Genomic DNA, 8,669 nt, shown 5'->3' on the forward strand with positions numbered 1-8,669 from the left:
TAATATATTTTTAAAATATAAGAACTAAGATAATTTTTAACTCAAAATTGAAAAACTAAAATGCGTTTCATCCTAATATATAATGACATGACGTCAAAAATAAAAGCCACTGACTTTTCTTGCAAGCCAAAGCCGAAGAGCGAGGAGTAAAGTCACGTGAGGCAATACACCAAAAGAAAAAGAGTCACGTGAGGTTCGTGCGACTGGCGTGTGAGATGTACAAAATCTCGCGATACATTGAATTAAACTATCATACGAATTTTGAAACAGTACGTACAAGCGTATCATCATCATATGTAAGAGTAAATTCTCGTGACTGTCTTTGAGACAGACAAAATATCTTCCCTCGAGTCTATTTTTGAAATTATAAATTTACTTTTATAATTTGTACTTTTATTTTTCTTTTTCTGAAGTTGCACTGAAGGTCAAGTTAGTCATAACTCACGAGGGTTCTTGATGATGATTATGGTACTAAGTTTTTTTTTTTATTGGTGGGGTAATTATAGTACTGATGTATACTTGTTGATTTACCAAATATTTCAAAACAGACAAAAAGACCATAATATTAGAAAAGTAAATTGTCTTAGAATCTACACATATATAATTACTTAATTGCAGTAATGGCAATGAGTTTTGAAAATCTATAGATTTTGAAAAACAAAACCTGACTATGTTAAAAATAGAATCAAAGAGTTTATAATGCCAAAACCCCATCATCATTTTCTTAATATATTATAAACTCCACTTTATCTTCATGGATCATTGTACATATTGAAGTAGAAAGTTGCATTAGAAGTTGAAGTTTTGTTCCCGAAATATATAATTAGCTAGTATTTTTTCTGATATGTTGGCAATTCCATCACATCATAGCTAAAGGCATCAGACATTTAGACTAATAGGAGAACTACCTGATAAAGAGATCCATTAATTCTTTTCTATTTTGTTCTTTCTTCCTTAGCTATAAGCCAAAGAAATCCATTTTACCTCATTTATTAAGGAGTTTCATTATTGAGAAAAGAATTGGGGAAAATAATATAATAAAATATAAATTAAATGTAATGATTTTAATAATATTTTAAAGAATGGTTTTAACAATATAATATAGGCAAGTTTAATCATTTTATAATAATTTTTATTTATTATTTATTTTCTTAATTAATTGCCTTTTATGGTATTAAAATATCGTTTTCCCCTTTTTGTTAATAACATTCTTAATTTTTGTTATGATTTTTATATCATCATTTGTTATTGAATAAAAAAAGAATTTACCTGTAAATTTTTCGTAAAATATCTATAAGAAATATTAAGTTCTTTTATAAAAAAATCATGAGAATATATAGATAAGTTTTTTTTTTAATTTTCAACAAAATTTAAAGAAATAAGCATACTTTAATCAAAATCATAAAAAAATTCTAGAAAAAATATCAAGAAAAGCACAAAAATTCATAGAAAAATCTGCCTTAAATTCCATAAGAAAAATATGCACACAAGAAAAATTTACAAGTTCAAGTCATATCGTATAAATATGACACAAAAGTAATTATTCTGACATAATTTTCAATAAAATTTATGTTGGAACAAAAAACATACTATTTTTTAAGGCTTAAATATATTTAAATTCTGATAAATAATCAAATTTTATTTTGAGTTTCTAATAATTTTTTTATTCTTTTGAGTTTCATTATATTAAAAATTTTATTTTAAATTTGTACCATTAAATGATAATAGGTTATTTTACAAATTAATCTTCCTAATATTATCAATGATGATATCACGTTATTATTTAATTGATAACAAAAATTTAAAATAAAATTTATAATATATTAAAGATTCAAAACAACAAAAACATTTATTAAAAATTCAGAACACACCATAATCATATTTAAGCTTTTTTTAATATTTAAATTTCATAACCGCGTAAACAAGCATTGAATATATGAAAGATACATAAAATATTAAAAAACAATAGAAATATTAATTAATAATTACAAATAATAATTGCACCGAAATAACTAGCCATAGTTTAACAAAGCTTCGTAGTTTAACAAAACTTCTGTTACATTCACACTAACCCGAGTAACCCCCACAACAGCATGTAACCACATTCAAATGGTTGCTAAAAAAACAAAACCATGTGCACCAATTTACAGTCACTACTTGATTGCAAATGCAATGCTTTCACCATTCAACCCAACAACGTGAGTTACTTACATTCCATTAAGGCATTATAAGCATATATCGCCAAAATTTTCACCTAGATGAATGGCCACATTTCTGCACCTGCACTCAAGACTAGCAGAAACTTAACTAACGACGACGAAGAACCTCTTATGGACGCCATGCTCCCCTATTCGCTGAACAACATCCAACAATGAAGAACCAGTTTCTCTCTCACAAACACGACCAACATTGTTCGGAAAGAATGAACAACATTTTTTTGGAAATTAAAGCATAAGACTGAAACCCTAATGGAGGCCTACAACAACTTTGTTTGGGAAGAAGATTCAACCCTAATGATGTACACCAAAACGACACCATATTCATTAAAAGGGCCCTTAATCTTTCATTAAATATTTTTTTTATCAAAAATTACTACAACTACGTCATCCACAACCCTCATGCTTACATGTCACTATTAACCAAACACATTAGCACAAAATAAACTACCACTAACTATGAAGACTCAAAGCAAAACCTTTTGTTTTTTTATCATACCAAAATTTAAAAATTTATTAAGTTTAGGTCAATATAACATAAATATCTCTAATTAAGAAACAAAATGTGATAATTAATCTTTTCATAAAAATATATTTAGGAGAATATTTTTTACACAAGTTTAATTTTTACACAATGATAATATAAAAGTATATTATCAATTAATTATAAATTATCATGAGTATGATTTTAGAGGAAAAGTAATGTCTAATTCATTTTTTTTTACTTTCTATCCAACTAAATAAGAGGGAAAAAATCAAAACAATATTTCATTTCCTTCTTTTCATTTTCTATCTTATCAAACAACTTAAACAATATTCTTTTTTCTATTTTTTTCTTTCTCTTTCCTTCAAATCACTTTCTTCTCTTAATCGGAAGGGGGGTTGTTTGTTATGTAGAAACTAGAAAAAAAAACACGTATTCAGTTTAATTTAATGGCTCAATAGTACAAAACAGAAAGTGAATATTCAACTCCTCTCGTATTACGTTGGGTAATAGTAATAGTAATCTATAACAATTGCGTAAGTTGAACATGAGTTTTCCAACCCAAAGATGCCCAAAGTACAATTAAGCTAGAATAAAGTCGGTACAAGATTCCATATAGTATAATAATGCATGGCATTGCTTTCATAAATCGTCACGATAAAAATGAGAAACTATGGAAAAATAAGACTTAAAAGACAAACAACTAGCATATCCTTTCATATAAAAATATAACATCAATTATTATACAAGTAGTTTCTTATACTAATAAACTAGTTGTTGTGCCCTTTAAATAAATAATGTCAAGCGCCACCGTAGAAAAATATTGTCCACTATTTTGATGCACCTACTGCTGCCGACAGTTTCTTGTGGTCCACATTCGCATCTTTAAGCTGTTAGAACAACATTATCTGCAATATTTTGCATTCATTTTAGACTCGTTACAATAAGATTAGAAAAATTAAGCTGGGTTATAATATCCATATTGATCACAAAAAGATCTGATTCATTTAATTATTTATTTCAAGCTAACCCTTTTAAATATAATCTGTACACTTTTGGACAGATTTTAATATTTTTGGGACTAGAACATTTATTCCGACGGACTTTAGGATTAATTGCTGTGAACATTCTAATTAATTATTTTACTGAGTGGGTTGTAAATTTCAAGGACCTTGAAAATACGTTCTTTATGTTGTTCGAGGCTGTACAAAAAGAAGAAAGAAAGATGATATATGTAGCATACGCATAACTGAATACTATTATTCAATATTCATCAAGCCGGTTGGTGTAATAATAAGGAATTTGGTTGGTTTGAATTTCATGAATTAAAATAGAATAAGCGTTGACAAAATTTCACTCTTTTAAATATATATGTTTACCTGACTTTAAAAAAAAAAACGTTTACCTGATAATCTTTTAAAATAAAAGTGTTATCAATATACTTTAATTTCCAATACATTTTTTACTACAAAATCACCAGTAAAATTCATTAAATAAATTACAAGACCTATAAATTTTACAATTTAAAAAAACAATTAATATTAAAAATGTGCTCGAATAAATGTATTAAAGAGTATGTTATCAACAATTTTTCTCTTTTAAGAAAACAAAATCTGCATATTATTTTAAACTTGTTCTGGGCATGTGAAAGGGATTGAGCAACGGATACAAACAACAAGAGCAATTTTCTAGTATCCTTTTTTTATTCTTTTAAAAGTATTTGGTATACAGTCTCATTATGGACCCAACTTGTTGGACTCAAAAGGGATCAGCAACTGAAGCAATTCTAATGATATGCCACTATAACAACAACAGCAACAAAATCAGTTTCATTATACCAAATAATATACCCTTTTCATAGAAGACATTTAATAACTTCACACCCTCCGCCTATGGTACTCAGTACTCACATCAGACACACAAAGATAAGTAGTAGTTTACAGAAAAGCAGAGAAAGGAAGCATTTGCAAAGGGAAGAAGAAGAATCTCAAAGGGGGAATTTCAAAGATATTTTCAGCTACATGTGTACCTTATTGCATCACATGCATATGCTTATTCCTTTGGAGGGATTATTATTCTCACTTCTAGAAAAGAAAGAGTGGGCCAATTTAGATTCCTCTTTTATGCCTCAGCAGGCTGTTACCATCCATTAATTTATTGAATACAAACGAATCAGACATGGTCACAGATCTCCTAACGAGAAAAAAGGATTATATAAATCTTTTACACCAATCAAGTCTCATTTGAGCCCTACATTATTTGCAATAAATTTTATTTTTGATGGCTAGGATTTTAGTTCGGTGTATTTATTGTTGCTTAAAGTGGACCTTCTACCAGCTAAATTTTGGATTGTATTCAACTACTAATTAATGTGTTTATAATAATAATATGGGGTTTATTTAGCAATTCCATCTAAAATAATCGAGTTGTCTTTTTTCTTATATTTTATAATTTTGATTAAATTAATCTTATATATAACCTTTTTCATCAAAACTTTGAAATTTTTAATCAATTATGTAAGTTTTTTCCTGATTATATACATAACCTGACATAACTTCTTTTCTTTTTTGCAATGTAATAGAGCTACACGTTTTAGATTGTGGGGGTGAAAATGTTGAAAGGAAAAAAAAAGTAGGTGATGTAGAAAGAAAAAATAAACAATGAAGATAGAGAAAAAAAAATTGAAGTGTCAGAGGGGAAAAGTTGAATAAAATGACAATTGTCTTGAAATTATATATTATTATTTGTATAACATTAAATTTTTGATAATAATAAATAATAAATTTATTTTATTAATTTTCAACAATGATTAAAATAATGATAATGGTGATGGTCACCATAAAAATGACGATTGAGATAAATATAATATGTATGGTATTGATAATAATGATATTAGTAAAACCATAATGATAATAGTAGTGTGGTATTTTTTAACCCAACTCTCCTTTTATAATAAAATATAGACAACATCAACAACATAAATTAGTTAGTAGAATAATTAAATCGTATTTTATTAGTACACTAAACAATTAATTATAACAAGACATGATCATATTTTGTTCATTAAACATATCCTAGCATTACAAAATTATGAAAAAAAAAATATCAAACCTTCATTTATTTTTATATATATACATTTATAAAAGAATGAGAAAATTATTTATATCGTGTTTCTTTTAATTTATCACTTTCTCACTTTATTTCTTATTCTGTTCGCGCGCTTGTCACTGGGCTTCATTAAAATAATAAAAAATGGTTAATTTTTGTCAACTTTTTTTAAGGAAATAATTAGTTGCAATTATTAATATTAGATGCATTGATCTAAGTATAATGACACAAAAAGATTAGTTATAAAAATGTAAAGTATAATTTATTTCTTAAAAGATTTACACAATCTAAACAACTTAATTGATGAGTTTTTGGAAGACGTGTTAGAACGACATAGTGTAATATATATGTAAGTTTTCCTCAATGTATTTGACACATTAAAAGTTGAAATAACTAAGTGAAGGGGACCGTTTGATCTTCAATATTGAGATAGGTTATCATCTCTAGTATATATGATTTGCCACTCTCTTAACGTGGTATTTGGAGAATAAGCTTTATTGGGCCTCCATTACTAACTTCATCCAAGTAAGGATAGTATTGTCACTTTCTGATATATGGTCATATGAAAACTAAGAATTAAAAACGTACTAGCCTAGCACTCCTCTTCCTCTTAATTAATTGTTTTTTCCCCCTAGACCTCTACAAATTTGGAGGACATTTTGTTGGATACTTGGATTGTACTTTTTTGTTGTCTCATTTCATTGCTCATTTAAGGTGAAGCATACGCCTTAAAAAATATTGACTATATCAATCTCCATAATAAAATAATCTTATCTAGCTTAAAATAACTTTATTTAATTTATTGTAGACTAGTTAAATAGACAGTAAAAAAAACTAATAAATGTATTACAAATTGAAATATATCAATTAATAAAGATATCACTAAAAAATAATATCTTCTTAATATTCTAAATTGAGATTGAGAAATATTTTAAATGTGACAATTAAAGAGTACTGTCTTGCCTTCGTAGTAATTTGCAAATAGCAATATTGATGTATGAGTTTGAACTTCCAAGTGTCCATTCTGCAAAACCACTAAGCCCAATGGCCTCAGTCAACGATCCCTTCTTTAATGCACTCGCGCGCCTGTCACAAACAAAAAGAAACCATTTCTTTGTAGCAAAAAGTTTTTTGTTTTTATCATATGCTGCTGCATGCATGTGTAACCATTGTTTGAAAAGCAACACATAATGAACTGATAATTAAAGAAGCAAAAGGCTCAAAGCGGATTAATAATTGTAAAGCATGAAGAATATTAGATCACGTAGGTGCCCTCAATGTAACTCATGACTAGTTTAACTTGATGAGCTTTATACAAGGAAGTTTTGAGTATTATGATGATGAGCCAAGTTTCCACTGATAGGTAACTAGGCAAGATTCCAATAGCCATTAGGTGCATTTACTGGGTGAATTATATTAATTGTAATCTTTTGTAATACATAGTCAAATGAAAGAGAAATCTAGATAATCTTTTAAAAAGAGATGCAACAATTAACCTAATGGATTGTTCGAAGTCCACATTAAAGATTATCCTATGATTGACCTCTTAAAAATAGAAACAAATGATGTTATTTAAAAAAAAAACATGGAACTTCTGTACCATCAATTATCATGTTACACTGAGTATAAAAAAATATAATCATTTTCACACTCAAAGCTTGCCTTTTATGTATAATAAAAATGATTTTGAGAGAGAATTCAATGTTCTCTCTGTTCTTCTACTCTCTTTTTTAATACATAAAAGTAGCATAATAAAATTTAAGAGTAAGAATTAAGTATTCATCACGAAGTTATACAGTTTTGAATTATTATTTTTGCATTCATCTTTATACTCTAGCTTCTCACACTTTATTTTATTTTTCTCCATTAATTTTTACCACACTATTTATTATATTTATTATTTTTCCCCCTATTTTTCATGCGTGTAATTGTGTAAACATTATCTCGGATCGGAGCAAAATGATGATTTTCCGACTATAAATACCTAGTGTCCTTTTCATTTAATCAACAAAATGTCATATATATATATATATATTGTTTGGGGTAATAGTTGCTCCGATGCATTGGATCCTGAATGTTCCTACCTAAAAGGTCAAAGCACACATAATTGATTACCCCCGTCGCAAGCACAAAGATGGATCGATATTAATCATTCCCACATCTAGGGTTATTCCAAAGTAATTAATCAATCTTTCTTTCCACAGGGAAAGAACCAACAGCCTTCTAAATTTTGCCGGTAAACCTCGAATGATGAATCAACTTAACCTGACTATACCTAAGAAGTTTTATTATGACATGAGTACCGAATCTATAAGCTCAATGAATAATATCAAATTGGATACTCTTTGCAGTCCAAGACAATAAAATAAAAAATAAAAATATAAAAACAAAAAAATAAAGAAAAAATAGATAAAAATCATGGAAAGACAAAGAAAAATTAAAGAGATAGAAGAGATGAGAGTGAAAACTGGGAAAGAGATGCACAGGAAAAAGGATCCACGCACATTCTAATATTGTTTTATGTTATACCAAATTTCTATAATTTCTTTATGAGTTTTAAGTTCAATTTAATTCTAAAAACTAATTACAAACGTGAGAGTAACATACTACTTCTCGAAAATGAATTTTATAAAATTGAATATCTAAGAATAATTCAACGACTTAATAACGTGTAACATGTTAATTGTTAAGTTCAATTATTAAAATAAACTCTTGTAAGATTCATTAGAGCTATAAAATTTAATGTCAAAATTATTCTATCATGCCGAATTAAATAGATCGCATTGTATTAAAATTTTGAGTTAAGGCTTAATTCAATTCCATATGTCCTACTTGTATCTAAACCTTATAAAATGTATTTA

This window comes from Glycine max, chromosome 2 (assembly GCF_000004515.6).
Source record: "Glycine max cultivar Williams 82 chromosome 2, Glycine_max_v4.0, whole genome shotgun sequence".
Lineage (NCBI taxonomy): Eukaryota > Viridiplantae > Streptophyta > Magnoliopsida > Fabales > Fabaceae > Glycine > Glycine max.